The sequence below is a fragment of the Pinus tabuliformis genome, chromosome 8 (genome assembly GCF_031772625.1).
Source record: "Pinus tabuliformis cultivar Carrire ecotype Pingquan chromosome 8, CPIR1, whole genome shotgun sequence".
Taxonomy (NCBI): domain Eukaryota; kingdom Viridiplantae; phylum Streptophyta; class Pinopsida; order Pinales; family Pinaceae; genus Pinus; species Pinus tabuliformis.
The window spans coordinates 1,540,103,741-1,540,129,513 of record NC_142294.1 but is presented as its reverse complement, the minus strand read 5'-3'; the positions used below and the strand labels follow the sequence as shown (position 1 = coordinate 1,540,129,513).

General features: G+C 40.3%; 1 pseudogene; it reads left to right on the top strand.

Annotated features, from left to right (window-relative positions):
* Nucleotides 1–5,974: 5,974 nt before the first annotated feature.
* The window catches only part of LOC149241807 (GEM-like protein 5), an 89,465-nt pseudogene continuing 69,666 nt past the window's right edge, over nt 5,975–25,773 (top strand).

Here is a 25,773-nt window from a genome sequence, read left to right as displayed (position 1 = left end):
CGAAAGCAAATGCTCAAGCAGCTATGAACAGCGATAAACTAACTCTTAGAATCACAACGACACTTTCTCACAGGTCTAGATTCAAGAGGTCATAGCAAGACTAGTTCACTTTCGCTATGGGAAACTGTGAATGACAAAGAAATACAATAAGAACAATCACGGTTTCTTCACACAACTGAGGTGGAATGAAGGCAAAGAGAAGTGGTTTCAGCTGGGTATACAGGTTGACAACAGGCTGCAAAAACAGTACTGAAAACTGGGCAACAGACAGTGGAGAATCCCAGCTGCACAAGGCAAGATTAGATCAGCGCAGGTGCTGCACTGTCAATCTGAGATGCAGCGCAGGTAGCCCCTTCGGGACCTGCGTTGCAGTGCAGGTAGCCTTTGTTGCAGCTGCACTGAACGAGACAACTCTCGTCTCTCTCAGATTCCGGCTCACAGTTTGCTAAAAAATGAGCGGTTTTTGGCCAAATCAGTTGCTATCAGTCAAGTATACTCTATAGGATGATTAAAGGAAGATGAACACTATCACAAAGAGCTAAAAAGAGTCCTTGTGGATCAGCTCTTCAAATCATAAACATGCCCAGCACTGGGCTAGAGTAGCTGCCCTCTACTTTGCATTCGAAGAACTCGAATGCAGTTTTCGATTCGGTACCCTTTTGTTTAAGAAATGAATAGCAAATAAACACAAGCTACCAACAAGACACGCTCCCCAGTGGAGTCGCCAGTCTGTTGTGGGGGAAAGTATCCAACTCGGAATGACCCTAACCCACTCTAAGGGTGACAGTTCCTTAGCAACAGCTGAAAGCAAAACTATCTAAAGTTTCTTCTTAATGACATGCAAGAGATAAAAGGAAGAGATCCACTTACCGATGTCTTACGCAAATGGTCGATCCAATCTCCTTTGATTGCCGCTTGCTCCGAGCTCCAAGTCTTTTCACGGGCCCAGCTACACGAGATCCTGCAAATAAGACAAGAAAAGGAAACTACAAGAAGCATGCATGCATAACTGATTCAAGGATTAGCATAAATCAAATACGCAAGTAAGACAATACATCATTGAAACACATGCGAATAGAAGAACCTCAAAAGCTTTATTAATATATGGAAGTAAGGTTCAGGCGGTGATACAACCATGAGAGGTCCAATCCAGCATCACCTTCCCGACGGAGAGAAATCTCTTCTTCACCTCCCTCAAGCAATCACCCAATACTCTCAACTGCAAACTAACAACAATTCTTTGCACTAAATTCCGGCCTCCAGATCCCATGGGATGAGATCCTTATATAGAGTTTTGGAGTGAAGATAAGTCAGCTTGATGTGTGACTTGTTGTCCTCTTCAACTCCAGTTGTTCTTCAGTTCTTCACTCGAAGTTTCTGTCTTCCACTTGGAGTTTTAGAAGCTCTTAACTCATCATTAGGCGAATCTTATCATCAAGTGTCTTTTTAGAAGCTTCCTGGGCACTGGCACTTTAAGAAAAAGATTCCTCCACATGTCCAAGTACGCCCAACGCAGGTAGCCTTTGTTCTACTTGCTATGCAACGCAGGTAGCCTTTGTTGTACCTGCTATGCAGCGCAGATGCCTAGTGGAGCAGCTGCAATGATCCAAAACTGACCTGTTTTTGAGTGTTTTTCAGTGGAGAACTGTTTTGCAGTGCTGTGGTTTGCTGACCTTGTTCCTCTAAGGGTAAGAACAACTTGTCTAGGGACTTTGGATCCCTCAGATTATTGACATTTCATGCTCTATGCTGTAAGGCACAAAAATGTCTATAACACCTCTGGAATCCTCAAAGAATTGAGATCACAGATGCAGAAGCATCCATAAATCATCTCTCTATTATAATCCAACCTCTGGGGGACAAAGATTGTTACTTGACTATAAATGTCTATGGTCCTCAACTGCTTGAGGATAAACTAAGACTACTCAACTCACTAAAGGAACTAATAGGAAGACATCCAAGCATCCCCTGGATTTTGGGGGGGGGGGGACTTCAATATGATCAAATCACTTTTAGAAAAAGAGGGGGAAGCAAAATGTTGGGGTGAGACTCACTCACATTCTAGAACTTCTTAGATAACATGAGACTGGTAAGCATGGAGACAATAAATGGCATCTTCACTTGGAATAACAAGAGAGCGGGAACAACCCAAGTTTCTTTGAAATTAGATCGCTTCATAGTTTGGGAGGATCTCCTTCTATCGGGTCACTCCATGACCACATGGATTCTTCCTTTTGGGGGTTCAGATCACTGGCCTGTTTAGTTGGACGCTTCTTTCATCAAAACACCAAGAAACAGACCTTTCAGGTTTGAAAATGCCTGGCTCACTCATCCAAACTTCTCCAATAACATTAGAAAGTGATGGGTGGAAGACATGCCCACTCAGGGCACAAAAATGTTTATCCTGCATCAGCACCTTAAACATATCAAACAAAGGCTCAAAGAATGGAACCAAAATGAGTTTGGCAACATTTTCAAAGCTAAGAGAGAAATGGAAAGTAAATTACAAGAAATCAATCAAATTCTCATCAAGGAAGGATTCACAGAGGAGAGGAAGGTATTGGCAAACTCTCTACAGCAGGAATGGGACAATAGATGTCAGCAGGAGGAGATCTTCTGGAAACAGAAATCTAGAGTAAAGTGGATTAAAGAAGGGGAGAGAAACACCAGATTCTTCCACAAATCTACTATGAAACAAAGGGCACATAATAGAATCACAAAGCTACCGGATACTCAAGGGAAGGAGTTAAAGACTCACAAGGAAATGGAATTGGTGCTGCTTCAACATTTCAAAAGTATAGCAATGGAAACCTTGGCAGATAGATCACACTCCATTAAGTACTTCACTAAGAATATTCCCAAGTTGGTGACCAGGGAAGACAACTACAATCTCAATAGGCGAGTAACAGAGGAAGAGGTCAACGAAGTGATCAAAGAGATGCACAACGAGAAAGCTCTAGGATTGGATGGTTTCAATGTAGATTTCTTCAAAACTTGCTGGGAAACAGTCAAACATGACATTCTTGATGTGGTAGAGGACTCGAGAACATCCAAAAAAGTTCTCAGAGCGATTAATGAATCTTTTATAGCTTTAGTCCCTAAACAGGAAAAGGCAATGACTCCTGAAAAATTTAGATCAATAGCTCTTTGCAGTGTGGTGTACAAAATCATTTCCAAAGTTATAGCTAATAGACTCAAACCTCTACTACCATCGCTAGTTTCAAACGAGCAGACTGGGTATGTGGAAGGCAGACAAATACTCAACAACATCATCCAAGCACATGAAGTGGTCCATTCCCTCAAGACCTATAAGCAAGCAGGAATGATAATACAGCTGGACATAGCGAAGGCCTATGATAAACTTAGCTGGCAATATATAAAGGAAATCCTTAAAGCTTATGGCTTTGAATTCAACTAGATAAAGTGGGTCATGGCACTGGTCACCACAACAAGTTGCTCTATCCTTCTCAATGGCTCACCTTCCAACACTTTCAGGCCTTCACGAGGCCTTAGGCAAGGCGATCCTCTCTCCCCATTCCTTTTCATTCTCATGATGGAAGGATTGGGTAGAACGATCAATACAGCCAAGAAGGAAGGAAGAATCAAAGGGCTAAAACTGACTCAAAATGGGGAGGCATTGACGCATCAACAATTTGTGGATGACACAATGCTGCAAGGTACACCCATTGTCAAGGAAGCCAAAGCCTTTAAGCAAATATTGAATGAATTTTCCCATGCTACAGGCACAGAGGTAAGCCTTTCAAAATCCAAATTTTTCTTTTTCAATATAGACATTGCAATCCAAAGACATCTCTCCAAAATTCTTGGTTTTCAACGAGAGAATCTTCCCTCTAAATATCTGGGTATGCCTCTTATTGAAAAACCTTTGAGTAAGGCAATATGGGAGGCAGTTACAAATAAGCTTAAGGACAAGGTCAACAACTGGACTAATAGATCCTTGAATTTAGCAGGAAGACTAGTTCTTACAAAGGCAGTACTTCAAACCATTCCAATCTACATGTTCTCTGCCCTTCCAGTCCCTAAAGGAGTTTTACAGTAGATCAGGAACATTCAAAGAAACTTCCTTTGGGGTAAAGGGGAAGAGAAAAAGAAATGGGCCCTGGTAGCATGGGACAAACTCTACAAACCCAAAACCCATGGTGGTTTAGGTCTCCACGACCCGGACACCCTGAGCAAGGTCCTGGGGGCCAAACTTTGGTGGAGATGGCTAAAAGAGTCCAACAATCCTTGGACCAAGTTATGGAAACAAAATTATGCAACAAATTGGCAGGAAAAGGGCCACATTCGTATGTCGGGTCACATTAGGGGTTCTCCTATTTGGAAGAAGGCATGGGAGAATAGAACTTTAATTCATGATCACAGTTTCTGGGAGATCAGAAATGGAAATCTGGCCTGGTTCTGGGAGGATAACTGGCAGCAGGAACAGAATCTATGCATAGATAGTCTAGATATCATAAAAAATGACACCCTTAATAAGGGTATCAAGAGGGTAAGTGACTTTTGGGACCTGTCTGGAGGGGATGGGAAATGGAGATTATGGAGAGTACCATCTTACAGTGCAGAAACCCCTTTGAGAACCCAAGCAAAAATTATTGAAGAGGTCTTAGAAAAGAGATAGATTCTAACCTCAACTTCGGATGATATTCTTAGATGGGGTAGAAATAACAAAGGTAATTTCGACCTCAAAGAAGCTAAAAGAATAATCACAGGATTTAACTATTCAAATGCTAACAAGACTTGGGAGAGCATATGGAGCAATCCCCATTGGATGAAAATCAAAATGTTCATATGGCTAGTTGTACACAAAAAAAGTTCTGACCTGGGAAAATCTCAGAAAAAGAGGTTTTGTTGGGCCTTCTAAGTGTCACTTATGTGGTCTACAGGAGGAGACCACGGATCACCTTCTTAGCATGTGTGAGTTCACCTCCTCCATTTGGAACTGGGTACCGTCTATCTTCAACCAAACAGATAGAAAGGAAAATGACATTATAGAAACTTTAAACAATTGGAGGAAATATTTCTCGGAAAATGAAACAGTCAATGTTGCTTGGACACTAATCCCAGGCTTCTTGATCTGGGATGTGTGGAAAGAACGCAACAATAGAATATTCAAAAATAAATCAAGCTCAACACAAGGTATTCTGGCTTAGATTCTTAATCAGCTCAGAGAAACAGTTAAGGTCTTTATGAAGCAACCTCTTGGGAAACCCCATGTTCAAAGAGACATCCTCATCTTGGAATAGCTGGGTCTTTAGGCTTATGATACAACAGATAACAATAAGAAAGCAAGGCAAAGAACTGAAAACAAAGCCTTCTAGCAACCTCCCCCTCATGGCTTCATGAAACTAAACATTGATGGAGCTTCAAAAGGGAACCCAGGGGATGTTGGTTACGGAGGTGCTATCAGAAATGCAGAGGGAAATATCCAAGTTATCTTTCATAGTCATTTGGGGAGGGCCACCAACAATATGGCGGAACTCATGGCCATTGAGCAAGGCTTAGAGATCCTAACAGATTACAATCTACCCAATACAATTATAGAGGCAGACTCAGAATTAATGATTAACTCAATTAAAAGAATAAGCACTGGCTCAACACCAGATAAAGTTTCAAGGAACTGGAGACTATCGCAAGTGTTTCATAGAGTTCAATCTCACCTCAGAACACTTAAAACTCTGAGCTTTGTTCATGTGCGAAGAGAGGCCAACAGGTTGGCAGACAGATTAGCTAATGAAGGAGTGATCTACACACGAGAAAACAAGTGCCTAGTTTGGGAGACTGTCCAGTCTGGACAGCTTCGCGAGGACTGTAGTACTCTGGCACGTGAAGATAGGGAGCATCACCAAAACTCCAAAGGAAATCAGTTAACAGAAATCTCAGATGATGAAAGTTAAAGGCACAAATGACAGACAGGCTAAGTTCTGGGCCTTAAATAGGATAAGAAGATAGAGGAATGGCAGGCAGAGGAGAAAGAGAGGAAAACCAAAAAATGGATCCAGGGCTTCTTCTCAGAGAAGGGGGGTTTGGTAGCCATTACCAGAGTTATCAGAAGCTCGAAGGTGCCGGAAGCGGTTTCACCAGAAAGCCTCCGATGCCACAAATGGATCTACAAGTGGCCCTCGACAGGTTGAGAATACCGCCTTCATTGGCCTGGTACACCCTGCACATCTCTTCAACCCAAGATCAGGTTCAGCCATCGGATTGGGTGGCAGGAGATCTAGGGCTATGAACAGTAGTGCTTGTTGGTGGTGGGACCGGGGTAGTTTTACTACAGTAGCCCTGGTTTTCGGGCGGCTCTATTTACTTAAGCAGTTTTTAAGAAATGCATGCGATGCCATTGATCATGCAACACGTGGCTCCAGACACAAAGGAAATACCGCCTTCATCGCGCGAGTAGTGATCGTACGATATTCTTCGCAGCCGTCGGATCGGGATGTTGGAGATCGAGGGCTGAGGTTGAAAGGGCTAGTTGGTGGTGGGACCGAGATGGTGTGGCCATAGTTTCTCACGTTTTCGGGCATCAAATCAACCACAATCGGACTTTCGGTAAAGTCAATGACCAAGTGACAAATAGTTCTAGGATCGATGTGCATCTTGGGCAGCTGATTCCCATCAATTCTGCGAACTTCAATGGTCGGAGATTGGCGGCTCAGATTTGCAGATATATCTGTACTTCTAAGGGTGACACTCCTAAGCTTTGGGGTTTGTAAAGTGAATGCGCATGTGACTTTTTCTCTCATGTATATTATGTAACTTTTTTGTTGATTTAGTTGAATAGAAGGTCCGATTCTTGCCTAAGCAAAAAAAAACAATCACATATCACACACACTGCATTCATAGACTGTAGCACCTATAGGTTTTACCAATTTGTGATTTGCAGAGCTCTATCAGATCTGATATATATATTGTATTGTAGTTGATAAATACCATAGGGTCCACCTTTTATCACCTTTCACTCATTGCTAATGTAAAGGCACGGGTTTGTCCGCCAGGTTCAGGAGTGAATATGCTGAGTATTCAACCGTTTGAGGTTTAATGCGAAAACAGTCCGTGAACTGTTCAATGGTGTTTTTTCTATGTTTAAACATGGTTATTTACCTATGTAATATTCACGGCCTGGATATCTCTGTTGGAAAATGCCTTCCTGCTAAAATTTGTCATATGTTTTGGAACTTCTCGAAATTGAAGAGTTAGTCGAATAAGTTATATATTGGTCATCCAAACAGTGAGAAGGGGGAGAGAAACAGGGAGAAACTGTGGGATTTCTCAGAATACCATTGCAGAGCAACGACACCTACTCCTGGCAAGTGACCGGAACCTTGCCTCAACTATCTAAAAGTTTCGAGAGGTGTTGGAAGCCCGATTATCAGAATTGGGCGTTCCAACAGGCGTTTCTGCACGATTTTTCGCTAGGATTTCAGTGTTGCTATCTATTTCTAAAGTCAAGCTCTCCATTTGTCAACTACCTTTCAGATTGGAGGTATAAGGGTGTTTATGTAAAATCTACTTGTACTTCTTCTCTTTTCATGCCACTTAATAAATGAAGTCCTCCTCGCTGTTGAGCCGGGCCCAGAGACGTAGTCCAAATTGGACGAACTCCGTAATCAAATCTCTGTGTCTTGATCTCATGCATGATTATGTCTTTTTATCTTCATTTATAAGCTTATGTTTCATGGTTTTTAATAAGCTCAGTTACATGTAATTCTGATGCATCTATAAGAAAAAAATCCTGGATCAACCATGAACCAATTTTTCAGTACCCAAAATTTTTCTCTTTCCTAGACCCAAGGATGAGGTTGCACTAGTACCTGGTGTGGAAGATGGAGATTGTTGTGTAGGATTAAGGGATTTTTGCCTCTGTTTTTCTTCCCTGTTAATGCTAGTCCCTTAAGCAATTCTTTGAGCATCCATTTCTAATATTTGATATTTGACTCTTCGTAAGTTTTCTAAATTACTTGCTGTACAAAAATATTTTGAACTAGACAAAGATTTAGAAAAACTATTTTCTTGCACATTATGAGATGCAAAAATTGCATTGGTTCTTTGTTCAAATGCAATTATGTTATTAGGGAAAAGAAAATGAAAATAACAAAGGGAAAAGATAAAGTAATAATAAATTGATAAATGGAATGTGTATTGCATGTGATAGAGTTGATAAGATGTAATGTCTATTGAATGTGCTAAAACATTTGCTCGAGTTCCTGTGTTCATAAGGTGTGAAAAGAGAAAATAGAAATCTCTATACAATTGTGTAAAAAAAAGAGATGCATTAGAAAGAGAGATGCGAAAGAACCTGAGCAATTGACAAAATGAATTGTTGAATAACATTGACTCCACCCAGTTGTTAGCCCATGAAAGTATTCGCTACTACAAATGTATTTGTTTCTATTCTTTTCTGTAGACAGATTCAAATACCACTTGGTTGATTGTATAAGTGAAAATAACTTGTTTCCTTTATTTGGTACTTATTTTCGATCCCAATATCTTCTAAATTCACAATTTCCTACTCAGTCCTAATTACTAGTTGTTGCTATTTCTCGTGTGGAAACTACTATATATGACACTCTCAATAAATGACAATTGAAAATATTAAAGCTAACATTTACGGGAAGTAACAGAAATAAGCATTGTTATTCCAAAACTATCTAGTCCACTTAATGTGAATTTTTCTCTTGGATTAATATAATTGAAATACGTTTCATTAAAAACAAAAAATTATGATACAATATAAGGCTATTGTCTACCTGTGCTATGTTTTGGAAGGTTTTTTAGTGCATTTTTCAGTGTAAATTGCTTAAAATATGGCAAGAATTTATTGGAATCACGAATTTGGGTTGAAATTTCTACACAATCTAAGCATCGCATATGTTTTTGAAACAGATAAATCCATATATGTAGTAAAAAATATCATTTTAAACAAAAAAATATCTAGATTAATTTTTTTTACTGGATTCTTGTCAAAAAGTCCAAAACATAGCATGTTTATAGAATTCCCAAAGTAAGTATTTGTGACTATGACAATTAGCTTTGAAACTGCCAACAATAACCCTAAATAATGGAAAATAAATATTTCGCACAAACTTGGCTCAACTACTTATATCATGAATTGATTTTGTAACTGAGCTGGTCCCCATCACTAAATCATTGATTTTGTAACTGAGCTGGTCCCCATCACTAAATCATTGTCAATTCATTTTGTTTTGATAATGGAGTAGGAAAAATGTTGTTTGAAACTTGATTTATGAACTATCTGATACACAAATTTCAAGAGCATGATACAAAGCTAATTGTCATAACACATTCGAGTTGGCTGCCTAAACATCTTCCCATGATTTTTGATAAAGGTTTTCGTCTACCAATGTTATCAATCATGACCTAATAGTTCAATGCCAAAATTTTTATTATCTGTTATCAGAGTCAGATTCGATTTATAGATTTATTGACATGTTTAACACATTTAATAAATAGTAATTAAAAATATCAAAATGAACATTAACAACAGTTGGTAGAATAAATCTTGAAAGTCAAAAATTATTTCATTTGTTTCTTTTTCTAGCCATTATTGCTTTAATATTGTCGATATACATGTACTACGTAGCAGGAATTGATGAAATAAAATAAATACAAATTCATTGTGATCATGTGCATTGTTATATAGGCAATAAATATAGTGGTACAAAAATATCATGTACAAATGTGATCACATAGCTCAAACACAAAATGATTCGATGGTTCTGGTAGTGCTCTACACATAGCATCAATTATATCTAACTAATAATCAGATAAATAATAATGGATCATACTACCACTAGCTCAGAAAATAAAGCTGAAAAATGCCAAATCGACCAGTCCAAAAAATATCTAAAAGGTTTACATTTAATCTTGTAATGAAATTCCTTAATTAATTTTTTTATTGACATTAAAGCATATTGCTAAACATTTGCATTGATTTTTTCTATTGGGAAATGTATGAAGAGTCGTGAAACACATGACGTAAAGGTTCTTTTGCAAAAATCTACAATCATATGAACAACACTAATAAGCATCCCTGCTCCCTGTTAACTGTTAATAATAAAATAACCACTTATCATCGGTCAAAGTATATATTAAATCCCTATTAAAGGTTGTGATCTCGTAATACAATCTATATGCATAGTGGAAGCTCTCTTCACAAAAATTTGTTAATATCTCTACGAAAATGTAGTCGCATATAGCTATGAATATTTGAGGAATGAAAGACATCCAAAAGACAGGGTATATGCTGAAAAACAGGGGTCACAATACAGAGTTGAGGACAAAGTTTTCATTGTGTGTAATGAAGAATGTGCGGAAGACAGGGTGTATGTGGGAGAATAGAGGTGCAAAAAGGACACTCATTTCTAATACATTTATTTTTCATTTGCACATCGTAGCACAAGAAACAAGGGTAACCGAAGTGTCGGGAGTGCAAAACGATGAGCCAAAACGTTAATAGGCAAGCTAGCACAATGACAACTTTATGACATATCCCTAGATAGATTGTTATCTAAATTTTTAATTGCCCCAATATCTTCGATGCAATATTTATGACGTACAACAATTTTCTTTAGCTAAAAGCTTAGGAAATAGTTAGAGTGACAATAAGAAATCTAATGGAAACCATGTTCAAACGTGAAGGAATTACAATAATTGCTATGGTAATGATCCGGATTTAAACAGGAACGCAACAAATTACAGAGATAACCATATACACAAAGATGCAGCGGAAATAATACTTCATTTCATTAATGGAAAATACTGAAATATGCTTATAAACAGAAATGGCAATAAACTAGCTAGGGCGATGGTAGCTTATCTCTGAGAAGAGATGTGATGGCTACATGCCTCTGAACTGTGTTACAATGAGGCTCGAAGGCCTATTTATTGTTGAGAAACAATGGACAACCCTTAACATTCCAAAACCTAACCCTAGGAGATGAAACGCCAAACTGTGGGCCCCGTTTGGGTAAATTGGTACATCAACTTCCCGGGGTCGTAACTTTGGCATACGATCTCTGTTTGACGCGTACAATAGCTCGTTAGAAAGATCTATCCGAGCACTACCACTTTGGGAAGGGCAACATGGGTCCATGGACCCATGTTGCCCCCAGATTTCCCAAAAAACGTCGTTTAGGGCCTCAAAACGGCTCCGGAAGTTCAGGACCCGAAAAACTGCTAAAAATAGTAAGTTGTGCTACAATTAAGGAAACTGAAAATGCTGAGAAAGACAATGGTGGGGGTCCAGGTGGACTTGGCAGGTGGCCACCAATATCCACCTGGATCATTCCTCCCCCCTTAGGAAGCAATGGTCCCCATTGCGTTGAGCTCCTCCATGAGATGAGGAAACTTCTGCTGAACTTGTTCCCTGGTGAGCCACTTGCCCTGCTGAAGGAGTTGGCCCGCTTTGACAACTCGATACAGTTGGATATTCTGTTGGCGAGTGTTCTTGATCTGTGTGTCCATGATCCGATCAGTTGCAGCTTGTTCCATGCAATCTGGATTTAATTCTGTGGGTTTGAGCTGTTCTGCAATGTCGGATGTGTCTAACAATGGTGGAAAGTATGGCCGAAGGCGGTCCACATTAAATACTGGGTGCAGGCCAAGGAATGGGGGAATGCTGAGCTCAAATGCATTGTCTCCCATAGCCTTAGTAATGGTGTAAGGACCATATCGGAGTGGTCTCAATTTTCGATAGGCTCCAGTAAGGCGTTCCTTTTGCAAATGCAACCAGACTTTGTCGCCCACCTGAAACTTGTGTGGCACCCGATGTTGATCATGTCGCTGCTTGTACTTTGCATTTGATTTCTCAAGAATGTCATGGACCTGCTGGCGAATATGTTGGATTCGCTCAATGAAGCTGGTGGCCTTATCTGTTTCGGACTGGACATGAGCTGAATTCATGTGAGTAGCTGCAAGTGGCATGGCCACATCAATGGGGCATAGTGGCTGGAATCCCAAACCCACCTGAAAAGGGCTATGGCCAGTGGAGCTGTGAAGAGCTCGGTTGTAGCTGTGCTGAACGTAGGGGAGGCTCTCGTCCCATGTGCGTGGATGCTTTGAGTTATACATGCGCAGAATGTGCACAATCATCCTATTGACAACCTCTGTCTGGCCATCAGTTTGAGGATGGAAGGCTGTGGACTTCGTGAGTTTGGTGTCCAGCATTGACCAGAGACTGGACCAAAAGGTGCTGAGAAACCGACTGTCCCGATCTGAGATGATAGACTGTGGGATCCCAAAGTGCACCCACACTCGTTCAAAGAAGAGTTTAGCAGTGGCTTCTGCTGTGATATTCTTCTTGCAAGCCATCATAATGGCCATCTTTGAGAACCTGTCGACGACCACAAAAACACAGTCATTTCCATGCTTAGTGGAAGGAAGGCCTGACATGTAATCCATGGAGATGGATTCCCAAGGTCGACTAGGGGTAGGCAACGGGGTATAGAGGCCTTGCTTCTTAATGGTCGGTTTGGCAATGGCACAGCAGTACATGATCGGATGTACTTCCCAACATCCTGTCGAAGATTCGGCCAATAGAAATAGTTTTGCAGTACTGCCACTGTTTTCTCGACCCCGAAATGCCCAGCAGCCCGACTGTAGTGTGCTTCCCAAATCATCTTGGCACGCTCGCTTGAAGGAACACAGAGGTGACCGAGGTGGCATAATAGGGCATCCTGGAGGTGAAAATCTGCAACTTGCCGACCCTCCAAGAGTGTCTGGTATGTGTGGCCGAATTCTGGGTCGCTTTTGTAGAGAAGTGGCCAATCAGAAGTCTCGTGCCCGCAAGAGTTGAGCACGGTGGTTAGCGCCATGATCGGTGGTCGACTGAGGCAATCTGCAACATTATTGGTGCTGCCCTTTTTATACTTGATATTCAAGTGAAACTGTTGCAGGTATGTAGACCACTTCTGATGGCGATCATTCTGCAATTTCCCTTGGGTCTGTATGAACTGCAGAGGTCGGTGGTCTGTGTGGATGACCGTTTCCTTCCCCAAAATGTAATGCTTCCATTGTCGGCAGGCCTGTACAATGGAATACATCTCTTTATCATAAGTGGGGTACTTCCGGACTGTGTCTGAAAGTGTTTCACTGTGATATGCCACTGGATGTCCATGTTGAGTAAGGACTGCCCCAATAGCATAGTCAGAGGCATCTGTCTCGACCTCAAATGGTTGTTGTAAATCTGGTAACGCGAGCACTGGTGCCGTGCAGAGGCGATCCTTCAACTCCCTGAATGACTTCTGTTGAGATTCAGACCAAAAGAATTTTGCTTTCGCCCCGCCCTTGGTGACTTGACTCAAGGGCCAAGAAATATGAGAAAATCCCAACACAAACCTGCGGTAGAAGTTGGCAAGACCTAGAAAGCTGCGGAGCTCTGTTAGAGTGGTTGGAGAGGGCCAATCCCGAATGACTTGGACCTTGGCTGGATCGACATGCACCCCCTGTTCATCAATGATGTATCCCAGATACTGAACCTCGGTCATGCCAAAAGTGCATTTCTCCAAATTGGCACATAGCTTGTGTTGCCGCAGTGTTTGGAGAACCTGTCGGATGTGGTGGAGGTGCTCTTCCCAACTCTGGCTGAAGATCAGAATGTCATCCAAGTATACTACTACAAAGGAGTTGGTGAATGGCCGCAAGATGTCATCCATTAGCCTCATAAAGGTTGCAGGAGCATTCGTCAATCCGAAAGGCATGACCAACCATTCGAAGAGGCCCTCCTTGGATTTGAAGGCAGTCTTCCACACATCTGAGGGTTCAATTGGTACCTGGTGATATCCTGACTTCAGATCGATCTTGCTGAAATATTTCGCCCCCTTTAGTTGGTCTAGGAGGTCATCAATCCGCGGGATCGGGTACCTATTACGGACAGTGATCTTGTTCAGTGCCCGATAGTCAATACAGAGTCTCCACGTCCCATCCTTCTTCTGTACCAACACTATCGGGCTCCCACAGGGCGAAGAACTCGGACGGATGTGACCTTTCTGCAGGAGCTCCTGAATCTGTCTCTTGATTTCATTGTTCTCCAGAACGGAGCGCCGATAAATTGGTCCATTGGGTAGCGGCGCACCTGGGGTCAGATCGATGGAGTGCTTGACTTGACAGTGCAGAGGAACCCCTGCCGGGGAGGTGAAAATGTCTTCGTACTCCTCCACAATCTTGTCCATCTGTAGCTGCCGTGCAGAGGAACCCCGTTTGGAGGCCGTGGCCACTGTCTTCTTCTTCCCTTGAGGGCGTATCATCAGGAAAACAAATTTCCTGGTTTTGGAAATGATCTTACTGCATTGTTTTGCAGTAATCAAAGAGATGGCGGCAGGTGGTGCTACCTCTGGTATCCTGAACAACTTATTTCCCAATGTAATAATAACAGCACGGGGCCTTGATTCATACACAGCATGTCGCTTCCACAAGTATGGTTGTCCTAGTAATACATCACAAACTTCAAGGGGAGCAATGTCACACAATACCTCATCCGTGAAGGGCTTGATGTTGTATGGAAGGCGACACTGCTGGCTCACGCGAAGATCTCGCCCTTGGTGAAGCCACCCAATGGTGTATGGTTGTGGATGTGCTGTGGTCGGTAAGCCCAACCGCTTCACGACCTCTGCCGAAATGAGGTTCTTTTGACTCCCGCTATCAACAATGAACTGTATCGGGGAGCCCTTTACCCACATCTGGGAGTGGAAGAGACGCTCCTCCTCCTCTGGATCTTCGGGTTCATTTTTCTGGATCTTTGCGGTAGCAACAGTGGCGCTGGGATCCGCATCAATGATCTGCTTCCCTTTTTCATACCCCTTATCGGGTTCTGACTCAGAGTCGGAACATGCATCTGATTCTGAAACCTTTAGCTCAGCCACCAGTGACTGCTTGGCCCGACACTCACTTGTGTTGTGAGTGGAGCTCTTATGGAACTCGCACCATTTTCCAGTGTCCTTTCTCGGCTTCGCGGCGTTGCTCTTTGCTTGCAGCTTCGGCTGGTTGTCTTGGGCTGTCCCGCCTTGGCTTTGTCCTTTGTTCTGTGGTTTAGGGGCACCTTTCCCCTGCTTTGGATTCGCAGATCCAAAGTCTCGCTTCTTTTGTTTAAACTTCTGCTCGACCTTGACGGCATACCGGTATGCTGCGCCGAGCGAGGGGATGTTTAAGAACTGTATTTCTTCCTGGATGTACTTGTGCAGGCAGCCACGGTATTTGAGTATCAAATGTTGCTCCGAATCCTTGATACCCAACTTTGTGCGAAGGGTATGGAAAAGATTGGTGAACTCCGGCACGTCTTGGTCCCTTCCCTGCCGCAGCGTGGTCCACTTTATGTATTCATCCTCATAGCTTCCGACAGGGTAGTACTGCTCCTTGATGGCATCCCGGAACGAATCCCAGGTGGGTGCGGCTGAAAATAGTGAGCCAGTACTTTCATCCTTCTGCTCGCAGTAGGTTTCCCACCAGTCCTTGACGTGGGGGGCTGCTTTGAGAAGAGCAAAAACAATCTTTTCCCGACTCGAAAATTCATGAATAGAAAAATAACCCTCTAGCAGATTTAACCATTTATCTACGGCATCGGCGTCTATCTGACCCTCGAATATGGGGATTTCAAAATTAACTTGTACCTTAAAGGGTGTGGTGTTTCCAGAGGAGCTACTGGAAGCCGATGCGCCGCTTCTGGGTAGCCGCTGAAGGATCTGCGCAAAGCTGTCCATCATCGCGTTCCGTTGTCGCTCGAGCGCTTCTTCGAGCAAGATTTTGATGGGATCTCCTGCCCCCTCGTCTTTCTTCTCGTCCGCCATGGGAGGCCGTCGGGATTTGCGAGGCTGGTCTTGCAAAGGTTCAACCAGTTCAAGCCCTAACTCCTTATATCCCGACCTTGTTGGGGACATGCAAAGAAAAACAGAGAAAAAGCAGACCGCTCTGATACCACTGATCCGGATTTAAACAGGAACGCAACAAATTACAGAGATAACCATATACACAAAGATGCAGCGGAAATAATACTTCATTTCATTAATGGAAAATACTGAAATATGCTTACAAACAGAAATGGCAATAAACTAGCTAGGGCGATGGTAGCTTATCTCTGAGAAGAGATGTGATGGCTACATGCCTCTGAACTGTGTTACAATGAGGCTCGAAGGCCTATTTATTGTTGAGAAACAATGGACAACCCTTAACATTCCAAAACCTAACCCTAGGAGATGAAACGCCAAACTGTGGGCCCCGTTTGGGTAAATTGGTACATCAACTTCCCGGGGTCGTAACTTTGGCATACGATCTCTGTTTGACACGTACAATAGCTCGTTAGAAAGATCTATCCGAGCACTACCACTTTGGGAAGGGCAACATCGGTCCATGGACCCATGTTGCCCCCAGATTTCCCAAAAAACATCGTTTAGGGCCTCAAAACGGCTCCGGAAGTTCAGGACCCGAAAAACTGCTAAAAATAGTAAGTTGTGCTACAATTAAGGAAACTGAAAATGCTGAGAAAGACAATGGTGGGGGTCCAGGTGGACTTGGCAGGTGGCCACCAATATCCACCTGGATCAGGTAATGACAATTGAATGAAAGAAAACAACCGACAATATTCCCGAATCACATGTTGACAACAAAAAAACAACACATGACGACCATTTCGACTTATTGGGTATCCAGATGATATGACCAAGAAAAGAATTATGCTAGTAGGAATTGGTATCAATTTGGTTAACCATTATCTATTAGCATAAAAGTGTTGTGCAAATCAAATCTGCGAAAAAATTAACGTCTATGAAACATGAAAAAGTTACTCATATTCACAATAATTTATTTACGGAAAATAGTTGTATTGGAAAATTTAGTGATGATGGAACTTTATAAGAAAATGCAAAACTTTTCGTCGCTAGTATGAAAATTTAGAAGTTCACACAATCGAAAAAGCTTCGCAGTCTGCATGCATTTATTATTATGGTTATTTCTGTGTAATAAGGATTTTTTTTTTTAATTCTTAAGTAGATTGTGTGGAGTGTGGAGGTCCACACAATGAAAACTTGAAAGATTTGTTTGCACTGCGACACAAGACCAATGATTCTTTTATAATTAATAGATTGTGTAAAATGTGGAGGTTATCACAATGAAATCTTAGAGCTTCTTCTACACAATGGATTTCCTCCGCAGTTTCGTACACATGCATTTGCGTTATTTTTCTACTATAGATAAAATTTAATATTTTAATGCTTTGAAAACCAGGTCTCTAGATTTGATATTTTAATGTCTGTGTGGTTTTCTCGTTCCGTCTATGCATGGGTACATTGACTGAATATGTGTGCAAATGCATAGTCGGTGAATTGAATGCTGAGAGGGCTAGTATTTATTGGTGGCAATGTTTTCTATTAATTAGAGGACATACTTCAGAACGTTTAAAACATTAATATTGGCAATGTTTGGCCCATTTAAGATACTTTAGAAGTCGATATGAGCATAGTATTTTATTAATATCATAAAAATAATTTTGTTTTGGTTAACTAAATCTCTTCTGCCAATATGATGTTAATGTTAATATTGGAAAAATATATATGCAAAAGGAAAAAATCACACATAAGGAAAACCGAGGGAGTTGTTTTACAAGTTCCAATGTGCAGAAGCGTTATTGTCTTTTCATTATGAATCTAGGCAGGATAATTGATGAATAATTTTTTAGTGATACTATTACCAATTAATGTAATCTACAATGATGGTTTTCTTTGTTTACATTGTCAACCAATCCAGTAATGCTACAGTTCTTGTTTCTTGCATTGTTAAGCAATCTTAACATTACCTTTTATTTTTTGGTTGAAGAATTTGACTATTACCAAATAGCTTTTTTGGTTTATTGAATGATTGAAATATAGTTTAATGTTATAATTGGAAATGTGCGGATGTACATAAGTGCACAATAATGATTTCTATGCATTCCCCAAAATCATATTCTTTCGCACCAAATACTCCGCACAATGTATTTTTCTCGGAACGCATACACAAGTACAAAACTTTGTTTGGATGCAGAGAGTAAGTGCAAAAATTTCAAATCCATATACAATACCAAATCTCATTTATCAATTTTAATGTTGCGTATCGCAGTGGTTTTTAGCGCAATTTAGTATTCATGTTTATTACATACTATATCTCGCATTCATTATAATGATAGCAGGCAATGTACAAACTATTTAAAGAATTTTCCCCATTCTTGCAAAATCATTTTATTTTGCACACAATACTTTATACTCCATATTTTTTTCTCAGAACACGTACCGAAGTGCAAAGCTTTGTTTGGATGCAGAGGGTAAATGTGTAAAGTTCAAAGCCATATACAATACCAATTCTCGTTTATCAATTTATAGTTGCGTATTGCAGTGGTTTTCACCACAATTTAATATTCATGGTTATAACATACTATATCACACAATCATTCTAATGATAATAGGGAACGTAGAAACTGTTGAAATAATTAATCTAGTACGAAAATGCAGAAACTTGGAATTCACACTTAGCATCCAAGAATTAATTAATGCTAAGTACTACTATTAATATCTATTCAGTAAATTCATATGAAATCACATTATCACAAAAAAATCTTAATAACATTTACTTTGATTCATTGTGTAATAATTTCTGGTTACAAAGATATTGATAAGTTTGTATCTATCGATATTACAAAATACTATTTTCGATATTTATTCAATGAATTTATGTATATATACTGTTGTTAAAAGAGTAGTATTTAACATCAATGGAGTCATTGGCATTAGAGAAAAAAGCTATAAGTTTTGACTGGAGGTGTTGTTGGTGCATACACCTCCTTCCAACAATCTCCAATCCCCCGTTTGCAATGATAATTGTTCATTTTGACATCATAAGTGCATAAATTAAGAACCTCAAAAGCCAACCCTTTCTCCTTTGGTCTACTCTGTATAAATATGGGAAGAGAGGAGGTTGTGGATCCATTTCTCATGGGATGAGATCCACATAAAGAGGGGATGGGATCCATTAAGTCAGGGATGAGTTCCAAGCAGGTAGGGATTTGAGACCATTTTGTTTAGATAAGATTCTCCAATAAGGCTTCTAGATTTTAATTTTTATTTTTTACCCATATAAAAAGGTCACCACACTTTTTAATACAATAAAGCATGTTTATCATCTTAGGTTTGTAATAGTAACAGATGCAACACCACACTCTTATAATGCACAAGGTGTGATGATGCTTGAAATTATGGTTTTTTAACAATGTAATATGAGATTCTTGTATTTTCCATAATGGATTTTCTTATAGCTTTGTAGGGGATTGCTGAAAAGGGTTCATTGAATAGAAAGAGATACAAATTTATGGTCATTTTCCTAAGGGAAACAAAATGACGTGTAAAATATTGCCCCCTAAAGTACGAAGTCAGAAGATGTATATGAAGATTGAATTTCTTTATCATGTGAAAGTTCATATCGAAGACTGATTGGTTGGAGACCTGAAAATAAAAAATCAAGGATTACAGTACAATATCATCATGAGATCATCTCTGAGGTAGGCATTCCCATACTTAGCATAACATATAAACAACTCTAGACCTAAGCATGGAAATGTGCAAATATCCATTTGAACAAAAATCGAAGTCATGAACTTTGGACATATGTCATGGATCCATGCTCGAAAAGACTCAATATGAACATAGCCACCAACATACACCGTGGATCTATGCATCAATCATGAAAATGCAACTTGGATACAATAAAAGAAATCCAGGGTCTTTGTCTCTATCAATCTGTAGCACTAATCTAACCATGTGAATAAATGTCTTGAAGTCGAACATGGTAGAAACCATTTGATTATTGGCTGATAAAGAAGACCATTAATAGATGCAAGAGAAACTACCAATAAAGAAAATGGTTCTCAAGGTACTATAGTACAATCTGTGAGGTGTGAATAAATGATCTAAAGTCGAATACCCATAGAATCATCTGATCAAAGGCTACTGATGAGAACCTATCATAGAAAGTGAGGAAACCTACCATTGAGGCATGTAGGTTCCAAGGTACTCAAGGGGGATTTCTAGATAAACTCCCTAGATAATGTGTTGAAGTTGATAGGAGGTGATTCATTGCAAGAGGGCCTTGATGTATCCCCTATCAATGACATAAAATATGTATCAAGATTCAGAGTAAGACAAAGAAATTAATTCAAGACTGAATAAGGGATGACCGATGCGAGAGACGACTATAAGTACTAAAAAATATTTTAACTGAGGTTGAACTTCTCTTGAACATATTGGCGACACTATACAGAGTTGGCAGCACTAACACAAAATCAGATCAAAAACCAGTTATGAAGGATTTCAATGAGGTATGATCAATAGATAGGTAAGTGGATTCCCCAACCCAATTAGACATGAAAATGAAAGAGTTTCATGTTGAAGAGTGTCTCACTTCCAAATACAGACTCTATACACCACTTTCCCAATTTTCCCCATCATTTTTTGGTAAGTACCTCTATAAAACCCTCCTCCCACATCTACCCAAGTAACTAGCCCGATGGGGTAAAAATACGTCGAGAGGCCACTATGATATGATTTTACCCCCTAAGTCATGTTAAGGAAGTGGAAGTGAGGAAAACACACCATACAGACCTTCAACATCAACATTAGGACCCTTAGGAACCATCCCAACCTTTTTGCCAACCAACCCTCGAGTCCCACTGCGATTTTGGACCAGTTGACCCCCATATACTCCCATGCTATAAGCATTCCAGCGTCTAGGAGGCTCTGAACGATCTCATGACAAGGCATGCTAGTGTCGAGGGATAATATTTCTCAGTGCTGTGTTAGCATCCCCAAGAATTGAGCCACTTTTTCAGGCCTAAAGCCCAGGTCACTGCCCAAAACTGGATGACACCTTTAAAACAGTAAGATAATAGGGAAATGACAGTACAAATGCAATTACTTGAATAAGACCTTGAATGGACCCCTACTAGCCATGACATGCAATTGGTCAAACATATCATGAATATGTAATATACAAGAGTAAATAACAAATCCGAGCATAAGGGTCCCATACTTAGCTGAGAATCGCTAAGAAGCATTGATGCCTCAACACATTAGCTGCCATTTCATCCATTAGGTCATATATACATTGTCCATTCATTTACAAGTAAAAAAATGATGAGATCCATACATAGCTACTATCATAAAACATATACATAACCAACATAATAGCAACAAAAATACCAAGGAAATGATAGCCATATAACCCACATATAAACTAGTATAATATTCATATAAATATAAGGAGAAATAACCTCATATTGATGATGTAAAATCCAAACCCAGGATGGGACTTCCATGTTCCACCTGACTATAGAATTATTGAGCCAAATCTCTCTTCAACCATTCACCCCCGTGCCATATTCCAAGCATGAATGTGGGATCTCACAGAACACATTGATCCAGAACTATCCAGGGCTTCCAGAGGCCAACCACCTCAACCCATCAAGCAATGATTCCACCTCATGGTTAGACATCAAAAAACCATCATCATATTGGTCTCTATCCAATCCATCCAAGGCTCTAGAGCATTTGTTCCAACCAAGGCTACAAGAATAGTAACTCAACCCACAACTTATACCAGGCTCCAAAGCATTTGTCCAACCAAGGCTCCAGGACTAGTAACTCAACCCACCAAGGGCTCGAGAGAGTTTGTCAAACCAAGGCTCTAGGACTAGTAACTCAACCAAATATGTTACAAGGCTCTAGAGCATTTGTCCAACCAAGGCTCTAGGAACTAGTAACTCAACCCAAGCTAAGGAAACATGAGAACCAACCAGAAAAAAAAAAAGAAATGAACCCACAACACCATTGCTATCTAGGAAACAACAAGGGTAGGAAAATCCATTATCAATCCAGGAAATCCTCCATGATAGTGACAGATCATGACTAATAAACCACATTCATATTCCATGCATGCCAAAACTAGTGAGGAAAACATACATGCAACTTGGTGCCTACAAGAAAAACCCGATGTAGCTACTGATCTCGATGTCCTCTTGCTCTTTCCTACTCTTCCTTTGTCTTGTTGCTCCAAAACTCCAAGTATGAAAAACCCTCCAAGAGTGCTCCAAGAAAATTCTAAGTGTCCAAGAGTGAGAGAAAGAGAGAATAATGAGAGAGCTCCAAAACTGAACTGACAAAGTCTGTGAATTGATACTCAGAAGCATTTTTATGAATGAGGCATCTATTTTCTTCATTTTCCATTATTTTCCTTCATTTTCTTCCTCACATGCAACCTGTGACCTTTCACCTCCATTTTCTCCTTATTTTTATGATTTTCATAAATATATGTGCCAAAAATTCCATTATTCCTTTCCAAAGCCTTAACCATTGCCTTTGAAAATTTCCTTAGCCATTAATAAATCGATGAATATCCACACTAGGATGTCTTGCACAACATTTATCTTGGAATAAGTGTCCCATCAACCGTGGTTATTATTTTTACTTTAATAACTTTTATAACATGGAATTTTCACCAGGGTTGTTACAAAAGGCCCCCCCCCCAAGGGTAACACCGTCCTTGGTGTTCAACAACACCTATAACCACAAGATTGTTGTAACAACACCATCGACGCAGCATTTACAATGGTCAACTTGCTGAGAAGTAAACCAACATGAAAACATAACAAATATAACATCATAATGACATGACACCCATACCACTTATTAGAGATTTATAACATAGCTCATGGCAGTATTTATATCCATATACATGTGTACATATACCAAACATCACCAAAACATGTACCAAAACATATACCAAGACATATACCAAAACACCACACAAAGCTACTTTGCCTCAACCAGCAAATAAAGAAGGATACATAGCCCACATCTTATTTTCCATCTCCCAGGTAGCTTCATCGGGCCCAAATAGATTCCGTTGCACTTTAACCTGCTTGATTGCTCAGTTCCTGAGCATGAGAACCTTTTTTTCAATATACACTAAGGCTTTAGCTGGAATTATCCATTTGGTTCCACCTGCAATACAAACCAATCAATCACATGATCAACATCTTTAACATACTTCTTAAGCAATGACACATGGAAAACATCATGGACTTTCATTGTCAGAGGCAATGCAAGTCGATAGGCTACTAGCCCAATCCTCTGAATAATATTGAAGGGTCCACAAAACCATGGTGCCATCTTGGCACATGATCCAATCCGTATGGAGCTCTTCTTAAGTTTGATGTGCAAGTACACCTGCTCCCCAACCTAGAACTCCTTGAACAACCTGTTATCATCTGCATAGCTCTTCTGCTTATCCTGTGCTGCCTTTATATTTTTCTTGATTACTTGCATTTCTTATTCCATGTCCGCACACATGTTCAGTCCAATCAACACCCTGTTAACTAGATCGATCCAACTGATGGAAGTATTGCAACTCCACCCATACAATGCCTTAAATGGACTCATCTTCAAAGATTCCTGATACCCATTATTGTAAGAGAAATCTACGAGTGGAATATACTCTTCCCACTTTCACTGTTGATGCATCACATACATACTTAACATGTCCTCCAATATACTGTTGACCCTCTCAGTCTATCCATATGTTTGCGGATGATAAGATGTACTGAAGGCCAACTCTGTGCCCAAACCTACAAACAACCCCTTCCAAAACTTGGAAGTGAACTTTGCATCCCTGTCTGACACGATATTCTTCGGAACACCATGCAATCTGATGACATATTTAATGAATACCTGTGCTACATCACTATCTGGGAATGTATACTTCACTAGAATGAAGTACACAACCTTTGTCAACCTATCCATAATAATGATGATGGAATAATTCTATCTAACTGTCCTCGGAAAACCTGTGATGAATTCCATGGAATCGACCTCCCATTTCCATTTAGGAATCGCAATTGGATGTAGAAGTCCACTTGAATGCTTACACTCTACCTTCACACGCTAAAAATCGAAACACCTAGCCATAAAATCTACTACATCCTTCTTCAGATTCAACCAATAATAGAATTTCTTCACTGCTGTTAGTGCCTTCTGATAACCTGGGTGACCTAAATATGGTTTCACATGAAACTCTCTCAAGATCACCTTCTTGAGATCACTACTGTCTGACACATATATGTTTTCTCTGAATCTAACCAATCCATCTGCTGTAAGACAATAGTCCACATCTTGTGCACCTACACCTGTACCTGTACCTATACCACTTCCTGTACCTGTACATGTACTAATACCTATACCTATACCTGTACTACTACCTGTACATGTACATGTACCTATACCTATACCACCACATGTACTTTTGCTTTGTTGCAACCTGTGCATGATCTCCATATACTTGACATCCTACTGACTTGCCTACAAGATTCTATCATGTAATTTTATCCCATAGGAGCTTATAGCTGCTAAGTGATTTACCTATGTCCACCTGCTCAGAGCATCGTCCATCCTGTTCTCTTTACCTTTGATATACATGATCTCAAAGTTGAACTCACTGATCATGGCCAACCACCGAGCCTGCTTACCATTCAAGTTCAGTTGGTCAAATAGATACTGTAACCCACTGTGATCACTCATCAACACAAATCTCCTGCCCAAGAGGTAGTGTCTTAACATCTTCAATGCATGTATGATCGCTGCCAACTCAAGATCATGTGTGGGGTAGTTCTTCTCGTGCTCATTCAATTTTCACGACTCATAGCACACCACCTGTCCATCCTGCATAAGGACTTCACCAAGTCCTTTCTTAGAAGTATCCTTGCATACTACGAACTCTTTGTCCAGATCTACAATCTTTAACACTAGTGCATGTGTCAACAACTGCTTAAGCTTCTCAAAACATGCCTCACACTCCTCTATCCATTCGAACTTCATACCTTTCCTCTACAATGATGTGATAGGATAAGAAATATGTGAGAAGTTCCTGACGAACCTCCTATAATAGCCTGCCAACCCCATGAAAGACCTCACCTCATCTACATTCCTGGGAGCTACCCACTCCATGATGACCCTTATCTTTTCTCGATCTATTGCAATTCCCTCCTTTGAGACAACATGTCCCAAGTAATGTACCTTAATTTGAAAGAAAATACACTTGATGAGCTTAGCATACAACTGATGTTGTCTCAACAAGCTCAACACTGTTTCTAGATGATCGACATTCTCTTCCTCATTTTTATAATATACCGATATGTCATCAATGAACACAATAACAAACTTATCCAAGTACAAATGCACCACACTATTCATCAAGCACATAAATCTAGCTAGAGCATTATTCAAACCGAATTGAACTACAACAAACTCATAATGCCCATACTTGGTCTAGAAAGCTGTCTTGTAAATGCCCTCCTCTTTGATGTGCACCTGGTGATATCTAGATCTCAAATCAATCTTTGAGAGAACTGCTTCTCCCTTGAACTGATCGAACAAGTCATCAATCCTCGACAACAGATACCTGTTCTTGATGGTCACTTTGTTCAACTGCCTTTAGTCAATGCATAATTTGAGAGTAGCATCTTTCTTTTTCATAGAAAAGACCAATGCACCCCATGGTGATACACTTGGCCTAATGTATCCCTTGTCCAACATTTGCTTCAGTTGCTGCTTCAACTCTACTAACTCAGGTGTGCTCATCTTGTAAGGTTCCTTTGATGTCAGAGTTGCCCTTGGCACCAACTCAATAGAAAATTCTACCTCCATGTTCAGTGGCAACTCTATAATCTCCTCA